Source organism: Manis javanica, chromosome X, assembly GCF_040802235.1.
Source record: "Manis javanica isolate MJ-LG chromosome X, MJ_LKY, whole genome shotgun sequence".
Taxonomy (NCBI): Eukaryota; Metazoa; Chordata; class Mammalia; order Pholidota; family Manidae; genus Manis; species Manis javanica.
The window spans coordinates 8,080,116-8,107,451 of NC_133174.1; the positions used below are offsets into that span (position 1 = coordinate 8,080,116).

The 27,336-nt window shown below is 42.5% G+C and overlaps 1 pseudogene; it reads right to left on the reverse strand.

The window, feature by feature from the left end:
- Positions 1–19,431: 19,431 nt before the first annotated feature.
- On the reverse strand, positions 19,432–26,862 carry LOC140847397 (DNA-directed RNA polymerase II subunit GRINL1A pseudogene; annotated as a pseudogene).
- Between the last annotated feature and the right edge of the window lie 474 nt (positions 26,863–27,336).

The following is a 27,336-nucleotide window of genomic DNA, read 5'->3' on the forward strand; positions in this document are numbered from 1 at the left end:
AAGTAGCAGAATGCCTTCCGCAGCATAATACTATTTATGTAAATCTTAAAATCACAAACCCTTACAATGTGTATTGCTGATAGAAACATGCATATGGAATGAAAATATAAAACCATGAATATGAAGAACACACACCAATTTGGTGAGTATGGTTGCCCCTGGCAAAGGGAGAGGGAATTAAGATTAAGACAGGCTAGGATTACAAAAGAAAATTAGCTCTATCTGTAATGTTTTGCTCATTTTTTAAAGAAGATCTAAAGTACTGTAAAATACTATCACTTTTTTCATTCCATCTAGTGCATATATGGATATTATGCTATTCTATAAACTGTGCTGTATTTTTTAGAAAAATTCATAAAAATGTGAAAAATACAGCTTAAATTTCATATAGTGTTGTTTGAAGCCATGTGTTATTAACTTTTCAATCATCTACTGTTTTATATCATTCATACTGGTGCTTGCCTCCACCATTATAGGTAACTGTGAGCTGCCAGTGTTTTATAGAGCAATTTCCTGGCTCCGACCCTAATGATAACCATATTAATCCTCTCACCTTATATTTGTGAAGTGCTTTGTCTTTTCCCAGTACTCTTACATTTGTCTTCTCATTTTACATTCACTCCTTCTCTCCATCAATCTTAGTCTCAACTCTACTCACCATGGACATGTATAGAAAGGTTTCTATGAGAGCTTTTCCTTTGGCAACAACTCTGGTTTGGGGGCCCCAGAAACCAACTCTCAGACCAGCATCCTGTTTGGGAGGTGATCCTGGGAAGCCCAGGGAGGGAAAGTGAGACAGGGAAGGGCAGAAAGCCCATCCCAGAACCTGGAAGGTTGCAGGCAACAGAGATGAGATCCTGCTGAGGGACTGGTGTGGAACAGGCTGCTCCTGAGACAACGGCTTTGCAGCCCCTCGGATCTGCCCCACTCTGGAGTCAAGCGGAAGCTCCCCCCAACCCCAGCAGAAGCGCAGGTGCTTGCAAATGGATGCCTGTGCTGGGAGGTTATGGGAAGAGCCCACAAAACGTCTGCTACAATGCCTTTCTACAGGTGTGTCCCATGTTTTCGTGGAGGTCTCACAGTTACAGCTTATGTAGCACTTTCACAAATACTTCAGTAAGTCCTTTGAGAAAGGCCATATTCTTGTTTGTAATTAGAAAGCTCAGCTGAGTTCAATTTACTTGCCAGAGGCTTGGAACTGTGTTTTTGACTCCAAGTTCAGTACTCTTTAAATTGCCTGGCAGGGGTCTGCCTATACCAAGGTGTAACTCTAGGAAGAGGAAATCCCAGGACAAAATACCTCTAAAAACAAAATCAGTCAAAGGGAGAAATAAAGTTTAAAACCCGTTTTGCTTTCAAACTGCTGTCTGGGGCTATCTCTTTCCTGCCTTGGCAGAAGCAAAACCCGCCCTCTCCCTCACCTCTTAGGTTCATATAAGCCCTCCGTTGCCCAGGTAACTGCCCATTGATATGGAGATTAACCTTTATCCACCCCTGAGGAACACCTATTAATATGCAGATGAACTCAAGCCAGGTGAGATATTCTGGAAATATTACAATTTTACCCACACAAGGGCTAGCAAACTGTGGCCTATGAGGCAAATCTGGATTGTCACCTCTTTTTGTAAGTAAAATTTCATTAGAATGCCACCACACCCATTTGTTTACACATTATCTATGTAGCTTGCATGCTATCACAGCAGGATTGAGTAGTTGCAACAGAGGCCTGCAAAGCCAAGTGTATTTACTGTGTGACTCTTTATAAGGTTAAAAAGTTTGCTAACCCCTTCTCTATACCCTAAAACCAGGAGAAAATTTCGTGTCTTCAAGTTTTGAGAGCTTCCAGTACAAACGATGCCAGGGTTCTTGTTTGTGGAGTCGAAGAATGAACTTAGCAAACACTCAAGGTAGGAGAGCCAGGGACAGGCTTTTATTTAGAGATACAGTGAGAGGACAGAGCTCCTGGCTCATTCCAGGAGGGGACAAGAGAGCCCGTAGTGGTGTGTTGTCTAGGGGTTTTATAGGCAGTTGAGGATTTTTGGGAATGTGAAAAAAGGCTTCGCGGTGTGGATTTGTTAAGTGGTCCCTGAATATTTGGAATTAACTTAACACAAGGAACTTCCTGCTCCGATTTCTCTCCGAGATATTGGTGTCTTGGTCTGGGAGCATATCAAACAAGACCACCTGCCCAACCCTCAAGGTGGGCTGAGGTATTGTCTGTTTGCTAAAGAGTAAGTTAAGAATCTTACTTCTTAACTTCCTGGGTATTAAAATGCAATCTTATCTTGAAGGTGGAATCCTTCCTGCCTTTTACTATGTTGTTTATGGCTGGGCTTGCAGCTAAATTAGTTGTCCAGGTTGCAAATCACCTCATCAGGTCTGAAGGAGGAAAGACAGCACATAGACCTGGGCCCTTTAGCATGCTAAAGTGAATCTTACCCATGATTAAAAATGATTAGCATAATAAAAACATGGGCTACTTTCCTTTATCTGGGGAACATTAACTGATCTCACTGAAGAACAACTCGAGCTTAATATTTAACATGGAGTTTTGGTAGGGGGTTTCCTTGCATGTAGTTACATTGCTCTGACTGTAAATGTCCTGCCTTGCTTTTTCTGGAGGCCCTCACCCTACTCTAAGCCCATGGTCCCTGTCTCACAAACAAGTTTGTAAGAAAAAAACAGTCATTAATCCTCATAAAAATTCCATTTTATGAAGTGGATTAGGAGCAAAACAGTGTTTTTAAAAATCTTTTCCATAGGAACAAATATTGGCCATTTGCCATAAAAAATGTATCAAGATCCAAGGAGAAACTTGAGGCAGTTTCAGCTCTACTGTGGAATAGATTGTAAACAGCTCGTTCAGGTGTAGAAAATAGTAATCACTTCTTGTGCCAAACCCCTCAACTAAACAACAGTGATGTTGATAATGATCCAAACTGTGTTCACATTTAGTGAGACAGATGGTTGTAATTGATGAGCGGTGTCTGCACTGGATACAAGAAGGGATAGTGGTAGCGGATAATAAATGCAAAAAGCTAAGCACAGCTACCTGTCATGGGATGGAGGGGAAAAGAACAAGAGGAAAGGGACCCTAGGAGACAGGGTCATGGCAGGAGTCCCTTGCTGTGATACCTGGGAGAAAAGGAAGGCTGATGAGAGAGAAATATCCACCACATGAGAAAAATGGAGCTGGTGGCTTTGCCTACCACTGTGGTAGGTGTGTAAGGTGTCTGGAATTGGCTGCCTTTTTCTTTTTCTTAATTATTAAACTTTATTTTCTAGAATTTAGTTTTAGGTTTGCAGAAAAATTGAGCCAAGAGTACAGAGTATTCCATATCCTGTGTGTGGGTAAAATTGCAGTATTTCCAGAATCCCTCACCTGGCCTTAGTGCATCTCCATATCAATAGGCATTTCCAAGGTGTGGAGAGAAGTAGTCCATCTCCTTATCAATAGGTGATTAGGAAGGGGAGTGAGGGGATATCTGGGCCGGAGAGGTTGGGTGGGGTCCCTTTTTTGTAGCCGGGTTTGGAAGGAGAGATACGGGCGAGCAGAAGTGGATGACTGCTTGTAAGCAGTAAGTGGGTTTCTCCCACTTTATTTCTCCCTTTGACTGATGTATTTTGCCCCAGGCTGGGAAAATATTTTCTCCTGGGAGTTACACCCTGCCATCCCAACTCCATGCACCTACTCAATTACCCCTATTATTCAGTTTCCCCTATCATTAACAACTCACCCTAGTGCCCTGCATTTGTTATAATTGTTAACCAATATTGATACATTATTATTAACTAAGGTCCATAGCTGACATTAGGGTTCATTCTTTCTTTTTTTTAATTTTTAATTTTTAATTTTTTTTTGCTATCATTAGTCTACAATTACATGAAGAACACTATGTTTACCAGGATCCCCCCCTCACCAAGTCCCCCCCCCACACCCCACTACAGTCACTGTCCATCAACGTAGCAAGATGCTGTATAATCACCACCTGTCTTCTCTGTGTTGTACAGCCCTCCCCATACCCCCCAACAACACTATACATGCTAATCGTAATGCCCTCTTTCTTTTTCCCTGCCCTTATCCCTCCCTTCCCACCCATCCTCCCCAGTCCCTTTCCCTTTGGTAACTGTTAGTCCAATCTCGGGTTCTGTGATTCTGCTGCTGTTTTTTTCCTTCAGTTTTTCTTTGTTCTTATACTCCACATATGAGTGAAATCATTTGGTATTTGTCTTTCTCTGCCTGGCTTATTTCACTGAGCATAATCCCCTCTAGCTCTATCCATGTTGTTGTGAATGGTAGGATTTGTTTTCTTCTTATGGCTGAATAATATTCCATTGTGTATATGTACCACATCTTTATCCATTCATCTACTGATGGACACTTAGGTTGCTTCCATTTCTTGGCTATTGTAAATAGTTCTGCAATAAACATAGGGGTGCATCTGTCTTTTTAAAACTGGGCTGCTGCATTCTTAGGGTAAATTCCTAGAAGTGGAATTCCTGGGTCAAATGGTAAGTCTATTTTGAGCATTTTGAGGAACCTCCATACTGCTTTCCACAATGGTTGAACTAATTTACATCCCCACCAGCAGTGTAGGAGGGTTCCCCTTTCTCCACAGCCTCGCCAACATTTGTTGTTGTTTGTCTTTTGGATGGTAGAGTTCATTCTTAGTATTGTACAGTTCTAGGGGCTTTGACAAATGCATACTGTCATATGTCCACCATTATCATATCACAGAGAAGAATTTCACCACCCTAAAATTAACCTGCCCTTCACCTACTTACACTTCCCCTTCCACCCCCATCCCCCATCCCTCATCCTGATCCCCTGACAACCACTGATCCTCTGGCTGACTATAGTTTTACCTTTTCTACAGTGTCACAGAGTTGGAAACAGACAGTATATAGTCTTTTCAGACTGGCTTCTTTCACTTAGCAACAGGCAGTTAAGGTTCCTTCATGGCTTCATGGCTTGATAGCTCATTTCTTTTTACTGCTGAAAATATTCTGACCTTCCTACCGTGAGCCACCTCATTAGCATAACAAAGACATTCCTGTCACTCAGTAAATTCCTAGGAAATTTGAAACTCTTGGCAGGAATCAGAGACCAGATAAATTCTTTATTATACCACAGGGCCCTTAATATGTTAATCCTACTTATTTTAAGTTCCATATCTGATCATTCCAAAAGTTGTGTTATATCTGAGTCTTTTTTTTTTTCCTGCTTCCATGTTGTCTTTAGGTTTCCCTAAGAACATCCTCTTAAATAGAGTCTGTGTCTTACAGGTTAGCCAGCTGAAATCCACTGTTAGGATCCTGGAGTCTTGCTCATCTAGTGAAAAGACATTGAAGATGGGAAGCACTCTTATTATCTTAGAGTTAAATCTCAGTTTTTTTAGTGGGCTGAGTTGTTGAGCTGTGACCTCCAGGTGATTTCTTACCTTTTTTCCCCTCCTATTATGTGAGGCAGGAACACTAGAGGGGATTGGAGCTGTCTAGTTATCCCTCCCCCTTGGTCTGGTAAGGCTCTAGCAAAGTAGTTTCCCTTGAGGGTAACTCTATGGTACAGAGAACAGAACACTCTGGCCTGATTTTAAAATGGTTACTTTTCTCCTCCCTGTGCCCGAAGCAAAGGAGATCTTTCTCCCATATAATATTCACCCCCCTGGTTGTCCCCTGGAGGTAAGACCTACAAAAGTGGGGGTGGCCCCCTAGAGCTAGGCCACCTGGAGTTTTTAACTTTCACCATAGTCTACACTCACCCTCCACCAATTCGTCAGCTACCATTTAAGTGTTCCAGCCAGTTTGGCTGCAGATGTCTCTGCCATTGGTAAGCTGTGACGCTGTCTTTACATCTCTCTCCAGTTTTCAGGGTGGTGGTTTTCTCTGGGACCTCAATTCTTATGTAGATCCAAGAAAAATGATTGGTTTTCAGTTTGTTCAGCTTTATTCTTGTGAGGACAGGAATGAAGGCTTCCCAAACTCTTTACGTGTCAGAGCTAATCAGGAAGCATGATGAGTATGCAACTAGAGACAGTCACGCCCAAATCCGGGCATGATTAACTGATAACCCATGTTGATTACTGCCAGGAGCCGCCGACCCTTTTACAAAACCAACTTTTCAGCTAAAATTGCATTCAACAAATGCAATATTTTGCTGAGTAATTGGTCAAATTAAATGTAATTTCCCAAAGAGGGATCATTTAGTGATACTTGGTTTCACGGTTTGAACCAGACTTCATTTCCACTGTACCAAATCCCAATGGCCTTTTCAGTGGCAGAATGGCTTTCTTGCAAATTCAGTGCATTGCAATTGTTAACTCTCTCTCCCTCTCTCTTTTTTTTAATGGTAGCCAGGGTCTTTAAAAGAAACAAAATGAGGGAAACACCACCCGACTTGCTCACGCCCAGGACTAGTGGTTGGTGGGACTGGCTGGGTGCAGGCCTCAGCTCCTCTGCTTCTTGTGAGGGAAGTTCTTGGGGTACATCTGGAAGAGCTTGCTTCCTGGCTGGGCTCAAAGCCATACTATTCCAGGTGCTCTGGATCCGAGGTCCCCTCCTTGAAGCCCTTCTCTGTGGCAGGTGCCACTGCTTCCCAGAAGAGACATTGGACCTTCATGGGTGTGTGGCAGCTGGCACAGTAGTTCCAGAGGTCTGGAGCCTGAAGCCAGCCAGCTCGGGCACCACCAGCTCCAGGACTTTTTCCTTGACCAGCATGAACTTCCCTTCCCAGACGTGCACACCAGTTGCCTTGGTGCTGAGGCCCATGCACCGGGTGTGCAAGCTATGCTTGCTGGGTCAGCTGCCCCTCGGTGGGGGTGCCTGCACCAGGCCACCTGTGCTCTCTGAGCCCAGCCTACCCCACCTGGCTGTGGCCCAACCCGCTCTGGCAGCGGCGGTCCCACCGCGCTTCCCATTGTTAGTTTTTAAGTAAAGTTGTGCCAGAATATGCTTTTCTCTGGCTTATGAGCAGACTTCTGTACCTTATGAGTTTGCAGCCCTTTTCCCTTGAATCTGAAACATGTTGGTAGGTTCCAGCTCAGGAGACCTGCTGTTTGATAAGATGCTCTTCTTAGGACGAATAGGCAGTGGACTGAAGACAATAGGTACAACACTATTCAAATGGCTGAATCCGCAGCTACATCATTCTGAACGAAGTCTGTTTGGTTTTGGCCTGTCTCTAGATTGCTGTCAGCAGTCTTGTTCAGATGATTTAGAGAAAGTAAAAGAACATCATGCTTTTGATTTTTCTTCTTCCTATAATCCCATGGTTCTCAACCGGGAGCTATTTCAACCCCAATGGGAGCTTTGCCTAGTGTCTGAAGACATTTCTAGTTGTCACACTGGGGAGGGGCGGGGCTAGTGGTGTCTGTGGGTAAAGGCCAAGGATACTTCTAAACACCCTACAGGGCACCAGAAGGTTTCCCACAACAAAGAATTAGGCACAAAAGTCCTGAGGGTTAATAGTGCTGAGGTACAGAAACCCTGCTGTAATCTGAGAAATTAGGCTCCTTGGCCTCCTCAGCTGGACGGGAATCCTAATGACCTCATTATTCTTATCTGTCAGTATATTGATTTCTGTATTACAAACATGCTGCAGAAATACCCTTGGTGGAGAGATGAGAACCAGCATCTTTTGAGCTACATCTTTTGTGGACGCGGTTTATGGATCTCCTTAATCCCCGCAGGAATCTCACCAGACAGCCTCATTCTCATGAAATCCAGCAGTCAAGAGAACAGACTGGGGTCGTGAGACAGTTTTTGCCCTTTCCTGTTAGTAACTCAAATACATGCTGTGTAGAAATTTACAAGCTACAAAAAAAGTGTACAGAGGGACATAAAACTCACCCGTTATTCCACTCTCAGAAACAATTGTTTAGTGTATTACTTTGCAACTGATCTTTTGCATGTGTATTGCATTTTAGATAACTGGGTTTATAATGTATGTGTGATGTATCTTTTCCTCTGCCTACAGTGTTATTTCATGCGCATTTTTGAGGTCAGTCGATGTTTTCTGAAGTATGTTTTTAATGGTTGTATAATACTTCATCATATGCCTCCTTCACATGTTGAACCATTCTCTTTGATGTGTGTCATTTTTCTGTATAAAAAAAAAAAGGCAAAAGTGCTTCAACAGCCCCAAACCCTAAACTTCAGCAACGAAAACAAGACATACTACCAGCAAAACAAAAGAGAAACAAATCTTTGACTTTCTATTATACCTAATGATGAAGTTAATTCATACAGTGGGACCCACAAAACAGAGGCTGCCCCAGTTAGATCAGAGAAACCTAACATACACGTGACAGAATCCTCCCACTCGGCTGTAGCTGCCTCCCCTTACCCTAGGAAACAGGACTGGTTAGCCTCAGAAGGAACCCCCTGGCCTTCTGGCCAATCGTGCCCTGTTTCCGTGTCACCTCTCCCAACGCTGTGAACCTCTCTCCTGCCCCAAGCCCCTTGGGCAGAGCGCTCCCCAGTCTGTGGAGTGTTCTCCCTTGCGTAAAGGGTATCAAACTTGCTCCTACGTTGTTTGGGTTTGTTGTTTGACACTGACAATGCCGGGGTTTATGAATCTCTGTTAACTAATATACAAATCCATGTACACTGATGTTGCCCAGAAAATGACTGTTTGGTGTCTGCTTATAAAAAAGGAGAAGATAATGAAGTCATCAGAATTCATAAGTTGGGTTTCATTTTTAAGATAAATAGTACACTTACAAGTGGCAGCCTGGTGTGTGTGTGTGTGTGTGTGTGTGTGTGTGTGTTTTCTTGATTTTTTTAAAAAGTACTGTGATAATGTGATTTTAAGAAATACATATTTGGTGTTTGTCCTTGGTTCCTGGCTCACAGCTCCCCAAACCCTTGGAATTTCCTGAGCGGTAAGAGCAGCGGGGGCTTCTTCTGTTTTAATATTTGGTCCCTCGTCCTTAGTTCCTGCAATCCCTTCAGGGCCACAAAGGCGAAATGGCTGTCTTGTTCATAACAAGCCCCTTTCCACCTCACCTGGGTTTATGTTAATAAATGACCTTTGGAAAACACGTAAGGATGGGGGCTGGTTGCAGGGGGAATCAACCTTAATGAGAGGCTGGGACTTTCAGCCCCACCCCTGCTTCCCGGGGAGGGGAGGGGAGAGGGGCTGGAGGCTGAGTCAGTCACCAATGGCCAGTGGTTAATCAGTCAGGCCTGTGTGATGAAGCCTCCATAAAAGCCCCAAGTAGATGGGGTTCGGAGAGCTTCCTGGTGGATGAGCAGGTGGGTATTTGGGGAGAGTGGTGCGCCCTGAGGGTGTGGAAGCTCCTCACCGTTTCCCCACACCGTGCCCTGCGCATCTCTTCCGTCTGGCCATTCCTGAGTCATATCTTATAATCAACCGGTGATCTAGTAAGTAAAATGTTTGAGTTCTGTGAGCTGCTTTAGCAAATTAATTGAACCCACGGAGGGGGTTGTGGGAGGCTGATTCATAGCCAGTCTGTCCGAAACAGAAATAACCTGGGTTTGCGATTGGCGACTGAAGTGGGGGTACAGGGACCAGTCTTGCAGGACTAAGCCCTTAGCTTTGCGGGGGGTGGGGGGAAGGTCTGACACTGACACTGTCTCTAGGGACACCCAGCTGGTGCCTGAGAATTGGGGGTGTGGGGAAAAACTGCCTCCATATCCTGTGGTTGGTCTTAGAACTCTTAGGTACCAAAATAGTGATTTAGTATGATCGCAGGAGCTCCTAATGTATTCCATAAATAATTAGTACTTACACTAATACATGCACAATATCTATTACATAATATGTATAATATGTACTAGCTGTATAGGTTTGTGATTGTCTTCAGACATACTAGTCAACACAGGAGATACATAAAACACAGCGTTCAGTTGAGAAGTCATGTCAGTCACGGCCTGAGCGGGCGCCAGGCTGCTAAAGGCAACGGACGGACCGTGCTGAGTCCGGGCGGCCGCAGCTGGGAGCCCAAACAGCAGATGCCTGAAGCTGCCCCCTGCCCAGCTGAAAGCAGGGCCCAGCTGTCTCTTGTTGCCAGGTAGCAGTGATTAACACAGGCAAGTTCTCCCGTTACTCTTCACCACACTGCTAATATATATGATGGTAAAACGTTTTCTCCCCTTAAGTCAAGATATAAAGGGAGGGCCCCATATGAATCTGACCTCGGGGGGTTTTGAATATAAAAACCCAGTTAGTGGCACATTATAAGTTTCAAGCACGCTTAATTCCCTGCAAGGCAGGAAATGATTCCTTGTGAATTAAACCAGGGCGTGTAACAAGGTCATTACTGGCAAAGATCAACTTTTCACTTTGAAAAAGTAGAGGAGGATGTGGGTGTGTGAAGTGGGTTTAAGAGACAGACTGGTGTTCTTGGGTAGTCTGTGCCCTGACGGTGCGCTCACGGTGGTGACATTGTTGCTTATGGCTGACCAGGAGGAGTAGAAATGGGTAGTGGCTAAGAATATTCATTAACAAATAGAACATTTTCTTTAAAAAGGAAAATTGCTTGGTATATCAGTTTTAGATTTATAATCACATGGGCCACTGAACTTATGGGCGTTCTATTATTGGGAAGGGTTGCAGAAAAGTGTCAGTGCAAGGAGAAACAAAGAAGTTTTAAGCTGAAACCAACCCCAACATGAAAATAGCCCTTATTGTTTCTGCTTCTGCTAGTCTGTGGGCAATTGGAAGGACACAGTCATCAGAACTGTAGCCACGTGGAGCTTTCTTTTTCTTCCAGTATCACCATAAAATTGACTCCCACACTGTGAACCTAAAAAGAGGAAATATAGGGCGCCACTTCTCTTGACATTATACTTGGTTTTTTCAAAGGAATAATGATAAAGAACCTCATGAAATCTAAATGGGGTACTGATAGACATTTAGATTGTCCCCAAAAGCACAGTAAGAAATTTACATAGTAAGGAAAGGAAAAGGCTTGCTCTGGCAAATGGGTGAAAAACACATACAAATTTTGTTTTATTGGCCAGGTCTAGTAATACTTAATTATTGGTTTTGTTTTTTAAGCAAATTTATAAACTTTGGACACATTGAGATCATGTATGCCCCTGATCAGCATTAATATTGTATTAAGTAATTGACAATAAAAGTGTTTATCTTTTTATTAAGTATAAAATTTTGGAAAAATAATATATTTTAAGGCATATGTAGAGCAAACTGTCAATATTCCTTCATTCATGAAGGTCACATCATATACATGAGAAAGCAAGACTGACTTGTGATTACTCAGTAGTGACCCTCCCTGCTCCTTTGTTACTTCATCAGCACATCTTGGCAAATGCCTAAAAGAAAAACCCTGGTATGTGGCATTTGCCAATTTCTGTGGTGTAAATACTCCCACCACGGCCAATTTTAAGGCCACTAAGCACTGACTTGCAAAGAGATGCCAAGAGTCAGCCCTCATGAGATGGTAAGGGCTGGCTTGAGCATTCTACTGCCTCTAACTAGGAGAGAAAGGAATGTTCAGGGAAGTTCAACTGCCTAGAATGTTCACATTATGGAGGACGAGAGAGGACAGCAGGGGCTGAGGCTGGTGAGACAGAAGTCAGAGCATGAAGAGCCTTGAATGTCCATTCAGGAGATTCATTGACCATAGGATTTGATGGATAGTCAGGTAAGAGGTGACAGGGGCTCTCACCATTGTAGTGATCAAAGTATTTGAAGGACTCCAAGGAAGAAGTGATGGTGTGCCTAACCATGGTACTACCAGTGGGACTTTGTAGATATGGAGTGAAGAGGTGACAGACATCCTAACCATGGTGACGTCCATGGGATTTTGTAAATATCCAGGTAAGAAGGGAAGATGTTCCTACCTAGGTGGTAAAAACATAGATTATTGAAATTATACAGGTCAGAAAGGATGATCAATCTAGCCATGGGGTGACCGTGGTATTTGTAGATATCTAGTTAAGAGGTGTTGGTGGCCTTAGCTCCAGTACTGAAATGGGAATTTCTCAGGTAGGCGAGTAGAAGCTGATGGTGTCCCTTACTACAATAATGAACACAGCATTTTGCGGTACTCCAGAATGATGGTGAACCGAACCATAAAAGCAGCCATGAGACGTTTCAGAAGTCTGGTAAAGAGATGATGGTGTCCTTAACTGAGAAAGTGATGATGGGATTTTGCCAGTGTGCAGTCAAGAAATGATGGTGATCCTAACCACAGTGGTGACCAAGGAATTTTGCAAGTGTCCAGGTAAGACATGTTGGTGTCCCTAAACATTTGGTGCTATGGGATTTTGAAGGTACCCAGGTAAGAGATGTGTAACTAATAACAGTAGTGTCAGGTATTTTATAGTTATCCAGTTATGTTAGAGATGATAGGTCCCTAACAATGGCATTCATCTAGTTAATTTTTAGGTTCTCCCCATAAGATATGTTTTTGTAGACCTAGAAGAGTCCACAAGCTTCTGTAGACACCCAGCTGAAGGTGATGTGTCAACAAGCACTGTGGCGACCAAGGCATTCTGCAGGCATCTAGTCAGCGAGTAAGGTGAACCCTAAGGTGAACCTAGAGTGAACATGGGACTTTGAAGGTGCTGTAGGGGAGGGAAAAGTAATTTCCTCTCTACCCTCCTAGGTTCTTGGCTGAGACCTTCCTGTAATAATGAACACAAACAGGAGAGAAATGATTTTAATTACATACATCCATATATATGTACACATAGGAGCCTCACAAAGATATGAGGCTCAAAAAGGCAGCCAGGCAGTTGAGGCTTATATAACATCCTGAGCTAAGGAAAGGGGAGGGGACCTGGAGCTGCACAGAGGGGAGGAAGGCAAGTCACAGGAAGGTGAGAAGAAGAACTGTATGGTGAGCAACGTTTGCCCTGCTAGGCAGATAAGTCTCCCAAGTGAAAAAGGTCTCTGGTAACAGCCCTCGTCCTGGTAAAGGCCCTGTTTCCAATGTGAGTGTCCCTTACAAACAGATTAACTTTTACTCTGCTTTCGGAGCTGCTTCTATGTCTGCAGATTCTCAAAATAATGTTGTGCCAAAGAGGCATATTTTGGGGTGGCATATTCTGCTACTCTTCAGTATCCACCTAGTAATGATGGTGACTTAAACCATGGTAATGACCATGGGAATTTCAGGTGTCCTGGTGAGAGATGGTGTGTCTCTGATTATGGTTGTCACCATGTTTTTTTTTGCAGGTTCCAGTAAAGAAATGAAGGTGAAATTAACCACAGTAGAGACCATGGGATTTGATCAGTAACTAGGGAAGAATAATGTGGGCTTTAACCAAGTAAGCATCTTGGTATTTTAGAATTGCCCAGGTAAGTTATCATGGTGTCACTCACCACACTACAGACCATGGGATTTTGCAGGTTCCAGTCAATAACAGGATGGTGAATCTAGCAATGGCAATAAATGTGGGACTTTGCTAATATGCAGGTAAGAGATGATGTGGACCTTAAACACATGTAGAGACCATATGATTTTCACATATCCAGAAAAGTGATGATGCCATCCCAAATTTTTATCATAACCGTGTGTTTTTGCAGGTATTCAGGTAAGAAATGAAGGTTCCTAACAAAAGTAGTAACCATTAGATGTTGCTGTTGTCTAGTTCAGAGATGATTTGTCCTAAACTTAGTAGTGACAAAGATCTTTGCAGGTATCCAGGTAATACATCACAGAGCCCTCAGTTCAGTAATGACCATGGGATTCTGTAGGTGTCCAGTGAACAGGTATTGGTGTCTGAAATTACAGTGTTGACCTTAGAGTGCTCCAAGTATCCAGGTGCAGTTAGTGGATGCTCTAATGAAACAGACAGATGGAGTTAACGGGGGCTCAGATGGAAGAACATGTATCCCTAACCAGGGTTGCCACCCTGGGCTTTTTCAGGTCCCAGATGTAGACGTCTACACATGTGTAGACCCATGTGTGGAGAAGACAATGTCTCTACAGTGTTGACCTTAGAACTAAAGGATCCAGGTAGAGTTCATTGTTCCCCTAACAATAATAGTGATTGTGGAATTTTTTGAGGTCCATGTAGAAGATATATCCTTATCATATTGCCATCATGTATTTTTTCAGGCTTCAGTCAAGAGATCCTGGTGAAGATCATGGAATATAAGTAAGTGATGGTGTGGACCTCAAACACAGTACAGACCATCTGATCTCTGACAGTCTAGTTAAGTGATGACTGTGTCCCCAACACATGTTGGTACCATGTACTTTGCAGGTATTCAGGTAAACAATCATACTGGGCCTACAAATACTAGTAACTATGAGGTCTAGTTTAACTGGTTTTCTAGTTTAGAGGTAATGTGCATTTAATCTTAAGAATGAATGAGGGATTTGCAGGTATCCAGGTAGGTGAATATAACTTTCTTCACCAGAGTATTGACCAAGAGATTTTATTTTTATGCCACAGTGTGTGTTTTCAGGTTCCAGTCAAGGGATCACAGTGACCTGACCAGTGGTGGTTACTGGGACTTTGCTGTTATCCAGTAAGTGATTATGTAAGTCTTACCACACTATAGATCTTTTTGCCTTCAGAAATCTAGGTAAATGATGATGATATCCCTAGCATTTGTGTAAACTGTGTTTTGTTTTGTTTTTTGTGGATATTCAGGTAAGATGTGATGTTTCCACAAATGTTAAGAATTAGCCCTTATTGTTTCCTAGTTTAGAGATAATATGTTTTTAACCCTGGTCAAGACTGATGGATTTATAAGTTTCCAGGTAAGTTATCATGGTGTTTCTCATCCCAGTATTGACTGGGGGGTTTTTACAGGTATCCAGTCAAGAGATTATTGTCTCTCTGTGGTTTTGTCCTTGATATTCTACAAGTATCCAGGTTAAGTTGATGGTTCATCTTATGCTGATAGTTCCCATGAGATGGAGCATGATCTAGGTTGAAGAAGGTATGTCCCTAACTGTGCTTGCCACCATGGTTTTACAGGTACCACTTAATGGATGATAGTGAAATTAACAGCAGCATGCAGGGAGCATTGGTGTGTTATATAAGGTTGGAGGGACCAGGGTGATTTGCAGCTGTCTTGGTAGAAAATGTTGCATCCTTTAACACATATTTCACAATGTATTTTTCATTTTCTCTGAAGAGATGACAAGAACCTACCAGTGCTCTTCAACAGGACATTGCTGGTATCCAAGTAAGTGATGATGTTGGCCTAACCCACAGCACAGGCCACCTGATCTTCGTATACCCAGGGAAGGGATGTTGCTTTGCCTAAAATTGTTTTACTTTGTGATTTTTTTAAACAGAGATTCGGGTAAGAAAAAGTTGTGATTTACTAATGCTAGTACTCATGTTATTCTACAGTTTTATATTTTAGAGAAAATTTATGTTTAACCATGTGCATATTGAATTATTTACAGGTATCTGTGTAATTACCATGGAGTTCCAAGGCACAGTATTAACCGTGGGATATTTGCAGGTGAGCAGTGACGAGGTGAGGGTGTCTCCAACAATGGCATAGACCTTGGAGTACTGCAAGCATCAGGTAGATTGATGGGTCCTGCAATGATGGAAGAAAAGGTTATTTGCAGGTGTCCAGGTCAAAATATGTGTCCATAGACAAACTTGTTACAGTGTATATTTCAGGGTCAAATCAAGAGATCATGGTGACTTCCTAAGGATCATTAACAGAGACTTTGCTTATATCTAGATATGTGATGATAGGGCCTTAAACACTCTTCAAATAGCTGATCTTCAAACTACTTGGTAAGTCAGGATGATATGACTACTATTTATATACCATGTTTCTGTCTGTTTTTAAAGATACTCAAGTAAGAAAAGACATTGTCTCAATCAAATCCGGTAAGCATTAGCCCATACAGTATAAGAACTGAAAATGTCTAACCTAAGTAGTGATGGAGGTATATGTGGGTAAGGTATCCTGCTGCTCCACACTACAGATTTGATCATGAGAGTTTTACATGTGCCCTGTCAAGAGGTGATGGTGTCTCTAAGAATGCTGTTGACCTTGAAGTACTGCCAGGACGCAGGTGGTGTTGATGCTTCCCTCAGCGATGGAAGTGACCAAGAGTATTTGCCTAGTTGTTTCCCAAGTTGTTTCCCTACACAGACTTGTTGCGTGTATTTTTTTTCAGATTCCAGTCAAGGTATCACAGTGAATCTTAACAATGATTATCATCAGGACATAGCTAGTAAGCAGGTGAGTGATAAAGTGGATCTTAATACGATGCAGACTATGTGGTCTTGAATATCTGGGCAAGTAGGGATGGTGTCCCCAACATGTGTTACCATGTGTTTTACAGGTATCCTGTTAAGGTCTTTGCTAGTAAAGAGAGATGATATGATGGGACATCATTAACTCACTAGAGCCTTTCGTCATTTTCAGACACCTAAGTAATTAATGATGTTCCCAAGACTCTCATAATAACCTTGTTTTTGGCATGGATATAGTTTATGAAATTAATTTTTCCTGAGCAATTCAAGTAAGCCATGTGCATCATCTATGTTTTTGTTTGGAGAAAACATACTTGCTTGTCTGTTATCATTACAAGTGCAAAAAATAACAATGGAATTCTTGCAGGTATCCCTTCAAGGAAGGAAGATATCTCTTACTAGGGTTTAACCTCAGAGTTCTGCAGTTACCCAGGTAACATTAATGAGTTACACACTGATAAAACTGACCAAAGGAATTTTGTGGGTATACAGATAGAATAAAATATGTACTGAACATTTTCCACAGTCTGTTTTCAGACGCATGTCAAGACATCACTGTGAACCTAGCAATGGTAATTAACGAAGCACATAGCAGGTCTTGAGATAAGTGATGATTTGGCCCAAATCACAACACAGATCATATTTATGTAAGTGATGATGGTATCCCTAATACATTCTGATAGCATGATTTCATTGTAGGTATTCAGGTAAGAAAGGACAGTCTTTACCAATTCTGGTAACCATGAATTTACACTTCATATTTTAGAGAAAATTTATGTTTATCAGCATAAGAGTTAAGGAATTGATCATAATGGTAATTGTCTTGGAGTTTCTCACCACAGTAGTAACAATAGGATTTTTGCAGTTGTCCAGTCAACAAATGATGATCTTGCATGGCAGTGATGTTAACCTTGATTTAATGCAAGTATCCAGTTAGAGTTGATGTGTTCCATAATAATGGAGGTGAACAGGGCAATGTGCAGGTGTTCTAAGAACAAGTTGTGTCCTTAAATACATTTGTCCTATGTGCTTTTCAAGTTCCTCTGAAGAGAACACAGTGAACTTAACAATGGTTGTTAATGGAATCTTGTTAGTAACCAGGTAAGTGACAAGTGTAGGATGGTGAGGTTGGTGTCCCTGACATTTCAATTAATATGTTCTTTTTGGAGGTAGCTTGTTGTCTTTCCTGGTATAAAGATATAGGATGAAAAAACGTTTTAGTATAAATAAATAAAATGCTAATTCAACACTGCCAGTATAAATAAACAAAACAAACTTGCAAAATAACCCATGAAAAAATTAAGTTATGAGATGACAGTAAGTTGCTAAAGACATTCTTACTTTTAGATATCTACATAATTACTGTTTTCAAATCTCTTATATTTACCTTGTTTGGGGTGTGTATCTGGCTCAGAAATTAACATGTCCCTAATAATACTAATAAGAATAAGATTTTATTACTTATTGTTCAGAAAGACTGTGTATTGAACACTTTCAATGATAGTGATATGCATAAACCATGTTGCCTACCATATAGTTTGCCACTGCATTATTGACCGTGGGATTTTTGCAGGTATCCACCCAGGAGAGATGGGTATCTCTTTCTAGGGTTTGACCTCACAGTTCTGCAAGTGTCCAGGTAATGTTGATGGGACAAAAATGATGTAATTGGCCAAGGGAATCTGAAGGTTTTCACTTGAATAATATGTGAATCAAACACATTCTCCACATGTGTTTTCAGGTTCATGTCAGGACATTATGATGAGCCTATCAATGGTAGTTAACATGGCACATTGCTGGTATCTAGGGAAACGATGGTATGGGCCTAAACCACAGCACAGACCATCTGGTCTCCATTAATGTAGGTAAGTGATATGGTGTCCTCGCTACTTATCACTATGATTTTGTAGCGGGTATTCAGGTAAGAACTGATAAGACTCCTTACCAATTCTAGTAACTATGAGTTTGCACTATATTTCAGAGAACATTTATGTTTAATCCTGTAAGTACCAAGGAGTTGATCATATCCAGGTACTTGCTGTAGAATCTCACCACAGTAGTAACCATAGGATTTTTCTGGGTATTCAGTCAAGTAATGTTGGTCTCTCCTGACAGCAGTGTTGACCGTCAATTGACATAAGTATCCAGGTAGAGTGGATGTGCTCCATAATGAAGTGAACAAGGTCAGGGGCAGATTTCTTGATAGAATAAGTTGCGTCTTAAACACATTTTCATGTCTTCCTTGACTTTCCTGTTAGGAGAACCGGATGAACCTAAAATAATCACTAACATAGTTTTGCTAGTAACCAGGTAAATGTTAAAGTGGGCCATACCACATTGCAGACCATCAGAACTTCAAGATTAGGTAAGTGAGGGTGATGTCCCAAACATTTGTTAAGGTGGGCTGTTTTTGGATGGTGGGGGTGGGGCAGGTACCATGTTAAGATGTTTGATAGTATACAGATTTGAGATGATGTGATATTAACTAATTAAACTATTCATATATTTAGATATCTAGATAATTCATGATTTCAAGTCTCTTATATTTACTTTGTTTTTGGCATGTATTCAGTTAGGAATTTAATTTCTGTAATAATACTAGTAGGAATGAGATTTTTGTGTTGTTTAGAGATGATATGTATTTAACATAGTGATAGATGGATGAATAGATATTTAGGTTATTTATCATATTGCCCTTCACCACTTTATTGACCATGGGATTATAACAGGTAAACCTCGAAGAGAGGAAGGTATCTCTTGCTAGGGTTTGACCCTGGAGTTCTGCAAGTGTCCAGATAGTGTTCATGGGACCCAAAATGGTACAAGTGACCAAGGGAATTTGCAGGTATAGAAGTGGAATGAGTTGTGCACCAAAAATACTTTCTACAGTGGTTTTTCTTTTTTCATATTCATATCAATTCATCACGGTGGTGGTGTAAGGGTGGGTGATGATGTGGATCTAAGCCACAGCACAGGCTGTCTAATCTCCTGATACCTAGTTAAATGATGATATGTTCTCTCACTTCTTGCTAACATGTTTTTTGGTGGGTATTTGGATACAAAGTAATAGAGTCCTTACCAATCTAGAAAGCAATTGTTTTCATTTTTTATGTTTCAGAAAAAGTGTAACACTGTAAGTGCTGAGACATTACATATCTGCAGATGTTTATCATGGTTTTCCCATCACACTACTACCCATAGGATCCTTACAGGTATCCAATCAAACAGTGATGGTGTTCTGGTGTTCATGTTGACCTTCGATGACTGCACATACCCAGGTAAGGCGGATGTGTCCCATGACAATGAAGCAACCAGTGTTATCTGTAGATCTCTTGGTAGAAAAAGTTGTGTCCTTTCACACACATTTCACAGTGTCTTTCCAGGTTCCTGTGAAGACATCATTATGAGACTAGCACTGATGTGAGCAGGTGCACTGCCGGTGTGCAGGTAAGTGATGCTATGGGCCTGAACCACAGCACAGGCCATGTGATCTCCAGATAGCTAGGTGAGTGTGGATGGTGTCCCTGAGAGCTGTGGTTACCGGGATTTCTGTGCAGCTGTTCAGGTAGGGAGCGAGAAAGTCCTTATCGGTTCTAAAAACAATTAATTTTCACCTTTTATCATTTAGAGAAAATGTCTGTTTATCCCTGAGCATGTTGAGGGATTGCCATGTACTGGTAATTATAATGTCCCAGACCCCAGCAGTAACCATGGGAATGTTTCAGGTGTGCCATAATGAAACGTACCCAACAATGGTCTTGATCTCAGAATACTTTCAGGCATTCAGGTGGAGAGGATGTTCTGGTAATGATGAAATTGGCCGAGGTTATTTGCGGGTGTCCTGGTAGAACAAGTGTGCTTTTACACATATATCAGAATGTATTTCTTCAGATTCCTGTCAAGACATGTCAACGATCATGACAATAGTTGTCAAGGGGCGACCTTGCTGGTATCCAAGTATGTGACGTGGCACACCTGCCCGGCAGCAGACCCTCTGGGCCGCATGTATCCAGTTCAGAGACGTGGATTGCTTGAACTTGTTTCACCGTGTGCTTTTGTTCCAGGTATTCGGGTAGAAATGATCGTGTTTTCTACCGCTTGTATGAAACATTCCTATGTTTTTATGTGTTAGAGCTAACGTGTATTCAACCATGTGAATGGTGAGCACTTTGCGATATTCATGTGGAGACCTGGAGGTGTGGGTCCCACAAGTTACTGTGGTGATTTTGCAGGTGAGCAATCAAAACAAGACGTTGCCTGAAAGCGGCACAGACCTGGAGTACTTGATGCGAGATCCCAGGCAGAGCTGAGGCGGGTCCTGCAGGGATGGGGGCGGACGAGGGAGTTGCGGCGTCCTCGGAGAGCGTGTATTCCATAGACATGTTTGTCACAGTGTTTCTCAGGTTCCTGTCAGAAACCCTGGCAAACATCATAATGATCAATGGCGGGACTTTGCTTTTATCCAGATAAGTGCTTACGTGGGCCGTAAGCACCCTAGAATCTGACCGTCTGATATGCAGGTAAGTGCAGATGGATTTCCTACCTTTTCTGTTAACGTGTTGTTGTTTTACATGTATTCAGGTAAGAAATGATATTGTCCCAACAAATGCTAGTGACCATGCCAGTACTAATTTTGATGAGCAGGTAAGCAAGGAAGGATGTGGGCCTAAAACAGCACAGGTCAGGTGCTCTCTGGATGTCCAGGTAAGTGGTGATAGTGTTCTTGTTACCATTAGTTTTTTGCAGGTTGAGGGAAGAGATGATGTAGCTCTTACCAATGAGAGAAACCATGAGTTTTCACCCCTACGCTTAGATAAAATTTATAACCCTGTTAGGGTGGAGGAATTGCCCGTCTACAGGAAATTGTCATGGAGGTCACACCCCACTGGTAACCACAGAATTCGGCAGGTGTCCAGTTAAGAAACGGGTTCTCCTGAGCACAGTGTTAACCTGACTAATGTAATCATCCAGGTAGAGTTGCTGTGTCCATCATAATGGGAGCAGACAAGGTTACGTTCAGGTGTCCTGGGGAACAATTTGAGTTTTTAGGCGTGTGTGTTGTGTGTGCTTTTTCAAGATCCTATCAGGAGAACACAGTGCACCTCACAATGGTTGTTAATGGATCCTTACTTGTGACCAGGTAGGTGATAAAGTGGCTCTTACCGCAGTGCAGACCATCTAATCTACATCTAGGTAAGTAAGGATGGGGTCCCGAACACTTGTGATGCCGGGTTTATTTGTAGGTACTCTGCTGAGGTCTTTCCTCGTGTAAGTAAGAAATAATGTGATGTTAACTCTTTAGAGACAGTCTTATTTTCAGCTATCTGTGTATTACTGTGTGCAGTTTTCCTATTTACATTGTTTCTGGCATGTGTTCTAAGAAATTCATGTGTTCCTGTTATACTAGTAACAATGAGTATTTGTATTCTTGTTTAGAGATACTGTGCATCACGAGGGACAGAAGGGTATGTACGTGTCTCTTCAAAGAGCAACAAGTCTCTTCTTAGGTTTGAGCTTGGAGTTCTGCAAGCAGTCTGGCAGAATTGGTGGACCCCGAAATGATACAAGCGACAAAGGGCATTTGTAGGTGGAGAGGTAAAATGAGATGTTTGCAGAAAACCTTTTCCACAGTTTGTGTCAGAGTCATTTCAGGCCATCATGGTGAGATAGTTCGGTGAGAACTGCTTTACCCATTCTAGTCATCACATTCTCCTACTGTTCTGTATTTTAGGAAAATTGATGTTTAACTGTGTGAGTGTGGATTGGTATGTGGGCACACATGTAAGGATCATGGAGGTGGGCAGCACACTAGTAAGCAGGGTATGTTTGCCGGTGACCAGTCAAGAAGATGATGGTGTTTCTAACAGTGGTGTAGACGTTGAAGTATTGCAGGATCCAGCTGCAATTGATGAATGGTCCTATGATGATGGAAGTGAAATAAGGTTATTTGCAGGGTCCTGGTAGAAAAGGGGTGTCCAGGGACACACCTGTATCTATGGGTTTTTCAGGTTTCTGTGAAGATATCATGGTAAATCTCAGTGATTATTAGTGGAACTTTGCCTGCATCCCAGTATGTGATGGTGTGGGCATAAAGCACTATACACATAATCTGACCTTTAGATGTTAAGGTGAGTGGAGGTGGTGCTCAGAACTTTTCTGATGGTGTGTTTCTACACAGATATGCAGTAAGAAATGACATTGTCCCAACCAACGTTAGCAGCATTATCCCTTAGTATTGTGGAGTTTTTATTTGGTGAGTGTTTACACTTAGTGTGGGAGGCATGGACAGGTAGTCAGGTAGGTTATGCTTCTGTTCCACACCACAGTGCTGGCCGTGAGTTTCCTACAGGTGCTCAGAGGAGAGATGGCGATGGCTCTGATGGTGGTGTTCAACTTGAAGCTTGGCCAATATCCAGGCAGTGTTGATGGCTCCCCTAATAATGGAAGTCACCAAGATTATTTGCAGGTGCCCCTTTATTTTTCAGGTAAAAATACTTGCTGGTATTTTTTTTTCTCTAATTATTTTATTCTTCCTTTCAACACTGTTTAAAGGCTCCAACATATTAGACAAAGAAATCTTTGATAAGTGTTAATTTCTCTAGAGACAATCATATGATCACTTAAAATTACATAAACAATTATATATACGAAATTGAAGTTTCTGCAGCCTGCATATGCCTCTTTCGGGGGAAAGAAAGCAATATATTGATGACAATTCAACTGTAGCTTTGAAAAAAACAAACCTGGGTTTTCTTACAAAACTAAACCTATCGTCTATTAGAGCAATGAACTCCAGTGAAGCATAAGAACGGCTTCTCCCTTCACCTACATCAGTCATCTTAGATTTTTTCTATACCTCATAGTACCCCAAGCCAATCTCATCATCTAGAAAGACTGTCCACCCTCCAGCATCAACTAAAAGTACTGCTGTTCCTACTCAAAAGAAATGTAACATTCTTCCTAAGGGGAAGACAGAAGAAGGAAACAAACATGTAAGCATTTTCTAAGTGTCTTCCTTAGCAGTTCACATCCAATACCTCAATAACCCCATGCAAACATGCACAAAAATCTCTAATACACTCCCTTCATTACTCAGACAAGGAGGGAACTATATTTTCCTAATTCACTTTAGGTGGTGCCTGGGACAACTAAATGCTTTTCACTGAAAGATATAATAAATGCTATTTGATAGAGGTAATAAGAATAAGGGAAGCAGCACTTTTCTGCTTTCATTTGGCTTATAGGGAAAAAGTGTGCTCTACTATATACTAAGGTATCAGACCAACACACAACATACTGCAAAATTTTAATACAATGTGACTAAACGCAATATTCAGAATTCATCATCGGAGGACAGATCATCATCTTCATCCCTTCTCGGTATTTCCTCCAAATCTCCTCTTCTGGAGCATAGCTCTACATTTTAATATTCAGTCTTTCTGCTAATTTTTGTGCTGCAAGCTTGGCTTGCATCTCATAATTCTGTTTCTGCTGTTTCTGAAGTGCCAAAGTCTTCTACGGAGAGCAGCTGTGCAGGCAGATGGTGAAGCAGCAGAAGCCGAGCTGCTGTGATGTCATCAAGACGCTGCTTATCCCTGTGCTGTCTTTCTGCTGAGGAAATGGCGGGCCCTCCTCTCTGCCAATGACCGAATGAATCCTTTTGTTGTGAAGGTAATACGTTGGTTTGAAATTTATGCGGTGGGGGCACAGGGTTTGGGGCTCGAATTTCTAGCACTTCCATGTAATGAGGTTTCTTCTGTGTCCCACTACCAAAGCCTGTCTCATTCTCACTACCAGTATTTTCTTGTGAGTGGTGCTCATCTGGGTCCACAACTGTGATCCTTTGTGACCTCTCAATAAACAGGTGGTCAGAGCTGCTAGAATTATCTTCTGCTTGACTTGAAACACGATGCTGAGGGAGACGCTCACTGGCTTCAGACGAGGAAGGCGCACCGGTTCTGCTGCTGGGAGCTGGACGCTTGTTCACTGTGTACTCAACTTCTGGAGCCTCTTCATCGCCTTTGTGAGTAGGATGTGCAGGTCCCTGTTGTTGTGAGGTTGCTTTACGTAACTTGATGGTATCTATGGAGGAACAGCTGGGAACTAGTGATGAAGTATCAAGTATCTGGTCAGAATTCTGGGCCTTATCCGTGTCCACATCAATAACTGCAATTGCTTTTTGCCTTAGCTTACAGTCTGCACTAACAGGACGAAACAGTTCACCTTGGACTCTAGCTTCTTCACGTTCTGCGATGGCAGCTTTCAGTTTGACAACAGAGCCTAAGACCTTTTTACCTTTGTCGGGCAATTTGCAAATGAATTTTTCGTCGCGCAAAAGTCTCTCCTGGCGCTTCAACATCTCCTGCAGCTCCGCCAAACTCTGCGGCCCCAAGTCCTCGGGAGTTTGGGGCTCGAAGCCGCGGGGCAGCGAGGACGTTGCGCTGGGGCTGCGGCTGGCGAGGCGGCGGGCACTCGGCTTCCGCCGCAGCCCCAGCCGCTAGCGCGGGATTCGCGGCCGGCGGGGACTCCGGGGCACGGGCGGGAGCCGCCAATTTCCCGGAAGCTTGCTGGTATGTTTTTAAGGTTCCAGCCATCATGACATCATAATGAGGCTAACAGTGGTCACTGACAGGGCCTTGCTAGTGACCAGGTAAGTGATAAAGTGGGTCTTACCACAGTACAGACGGGCTCTTCTTCGGTCTCTAGGTGAGTAAGGGTGGTATCCCTAACACAGTGCTGTTGTCATTTTTACAGGTATCCCATTACTTTCTGAACTGGTATATAAATATGAAGTGATGTGCTAATAACTCATTAGAGACCTTCTTATCTTCAGATAGGTATTTCATGTTTCCTAGACCTTTATATTGATCTTGTTTCTGGCATATGTACAGTTCAGAGATTAATTTGTCTGTAAAAATGCTGGTAAGCCTGCGATTTTACTGTCCCCTTTTCGTGAATAACGTGTTTTTTTACACCCACATCAATAGATTTACAGTCACTTACCCAGATAATTTATCAGATATTCCATGCTCATGATATTGACCATGGGATTTTTGTAAGTATCCACTCAGAAAAGTGAGTTATGTCTAAGTAGAATCTAACCCTTGAGTTGTGCAATTACCCAGTAATACGGATGGGTCCCCAAATACTGCACTTGACCAAGGGAATTTGCTGTTGTCCAGGTGGACTGAAACGTGTGAGAACACATTATCTCTGGTGTGTTTTCAGGTTCATGTGAAGACATCTTGGGGAACCCATCCGTCAGAGTTAATGAGGCACATAGCGGGTACTGAGGTAAGTGGTGGTGGGGGCCTAACCCACAGCACAGACCGCCTCATCTTCAGGTATCTAGGTAAGTGATGATGGTGTCCTAACACTTCTTATTACCATGATTTTGGTATAGATACTCAGATAAGGAGTGATAAGACTCCTTACTGATTCTAGTGACCTTGAGTGTACGCTTTTTACCTCTTCGAGATAACCCCTGTGGGTGCTCAGGGTTGGTTGTGTCTCAAGGAGTCCTCACCCCAGAGCGACCAGTGTTTTCTCAGGAGTCGGCCATGCAAGGGCCCAAGTGGAGCTCTTGTGTTCCCTGATAGTGGAAGTGAAAAGGATTATTAGCGGGTGTTCTGGTAGAACAAGTTGTGTCCTCCAACACATTTGTCCCACGTGTGTCTTCAGGTTCTTGTCAAGAGAACAGAGTGAGCCTAAAATGGTTTAATGGAACCTTGCTATTAACCAGGTTAGTGATAAAGCGGGTCCTCCCGCTCTGCAAACCATCTGATCTGCAAGATGAAGATAGGTCCCGATGATGTCCCCAGCACTGGCGTTATAAGTGGTGTGTGCTGTTGGTTATGTTACTTGTGTTATGTTTGCAGGTATCCTGTTCAGGTCATTGCTACTACACAGGTATGAGATGATATGACATTAACTCATCAATGACACCTTATTTCATAGATCCACATAGTTAATGTTGGAGGCATATTTATCTTGTTTTGGGCATATGTGCCGTTAAATCAGTTTGACCCTAATGATACTAGTAAATATGCGATTCTTTGTGCTCCTGTTTGGGGATACTACATAATCCGGGCAGTGTATCATATTGCTATGATCCTGGTATTGACTGGGGGAATTTTGTCAGGTATCCCATCAAGAGGAGGAGGTCTTTTCTTAGGGTTTCACCTCGATGTTTCACAAGTGTCCAGGTGGTGTCAATGGGTCCAGGTGACCAAGGGAATTTGCAGGTGTGGAGGTAGAATGATTCATGGACCCAACGCATTTTCCAGGGTGCTATCTCAGGTTCGTGCCAAGACATGACAGAGAGCCCGTTAATGACAGTTAATGTGAGACAGTGCTGATATGGAGGTAATCAGTGAGCTGAGGGCCTAAACCACAGCATATTCCATCTGACCTTGACACATCTAGGTAAGTGTCATGTGTCCTCACACTTTGCTTGCCATGATATTTTTTAAGGTATGAAATGATAGCATCCTTGCCAATTCCAGAGACCGTGTGTTTTCACCTCTTATATTTCTTGGAATGGTCATTTTTAGCCCTGTGAGTATGAAGGATTACATAGGTACAGTTGTTTGTCGTGGCTTCTCAATGACACTACCAGCCACAGGGTGTTCACAAGTATGCAGTCATAGCAGTGTGGTTTTACCAGACATTGGTATTAACCTTGGATTACTGCAAGTGGCCAGGGGGACACTTTATGTGTCTCATAATGAGGAAGTGCCCAATGTTATTTGGCAGTGTCCTGGTAGAAGAAGTGATGCCATCTAATGCACATTCCATAATGTCTTCCCCAGTTCCTGTCAAGAAATCGCAGTGAACCTAACGCTACTCGTGAGTGGAGGGCATTGTGGGTGTGCAGGTAAGTGATGATGTGGGCCTGTGCCACAGCACAGCCACTCTTCAGGAAGTTAGGTAATGGTAATTAATGGCTTCCCTAACGACCATTGTTACCATTCTTTCTTTAAAGGTATTCAAGTAGAAAATGATAGTTCTTAACAATTCTGGAAACCCTGGCGTTTTCCTTTTTATATTTTAGGGAAAATGTTCATCCCTGTGAATGGTGAGGGATTGCCATATCCCGGTAATTAGCATACCCTTGCTGACCCCAGCAGCAGCCATGGGAACTTTGCAGGTGTCCGTAGT